Raw genomic sequence first — 720 nt, 5'->3', positions numbered from 1 at the left:
TGGTCTTCCCTCTGATTCAGACTTCACATGGATGATCTCACACACGGCTGCACTCTCTCCATCTGAAACCACACACTATGATCAGCTCCCTGTTTACCTCTATAGGGTCTGACATCATCATGCATTGGTTTGTTTTGTGTGTGTTGACGGGGTCACAGGTGAGCATACCTGTATTGGACAGTGTGCGCACTTGAAGCGCATCAGTGGGGATTATGTGACGGAAACGGAACGGATCTTTCTCTTCACCTGAGACTGATGCTCTGTGAGAACCACCCTGAGAAACAGAGACAGATGCGTGAGAAAAATGTCATTACTTCATCACTTTGATGGGGATCAGCGTGTGAGCGCTGTACAATACTGCACCAAACAAGAGCATGAATACAACAGCCAGTTAACTGCTGAATACCTCTGTAAGCCCATGAAAAGAGGGAGCGAGAGAGAGGGTTGTGTCTGGGCGTAACATCCACAGCCGAAATATTCAACTGCTCTGATAGTGGAGATCACAACACTCACCATTTTCTTCTTCTGCTTGGAGTAATCCTTACAGATGAACACTACAGCCGTTTTGAACACTGGAGGAGAAACATATAACATTACACTTCAGTTCACTTCAGAAACAAAATTACATATCTCTCTGTCTGTCTATCTATTTATCATGAGTTGAGGTTGTATGGAAACAGAACGTACCGAATGTGGCCAGCTGTGGCTCTTTCTTGCACT

The 720-nt window shown here is 45.1% G+C and overlaps 1 long non-coding RNA gene across 1 annotated transcript; it reads right to left on the bottom strand.

Annotated features, from left to right (window-relative positions):
* Positions 1 to 4: 4 nt before the first annotated feature.
* On the bottom strand, positions 5 to 720 carry LOC107735289 (uncharacterized). The gene is made up of 4 exons (XR_001639358.1): positions 688 to 720; positions 514 to 572; positions 169 to 274; positions 5 to 62 (listed from the first exon to the last, which is right to left on the bottom strand). It is a non-coding gene; the product is annotated as an uncharacterized LOC107735289 (long non-coding RNA).

Source organism: Sinocyclocheilus rhinocerous, unplaced genomic scaffold (genome assembly GCF_001515625.1).
Source record: "Sinocyclocheilus rhinocerous isolate Xijiao unplaced genomic scaffold, SAMN03320098_v1.1 C35947377, whole genome shotgun sequence".
Classification (NCBI taxonomy): domain Eukaryota; kingdom Metazoa; phylum Chordata; class Actinopteri; order Cypriniformes; family Cyprinidae; genus Sinocyclocheilus; species Sinocyclocheilus rhinocerous.
Note: the sequence above shows the minus strand (reverse complement) of the source record. Positions and strands in the feature narration are given on the sequence as shown.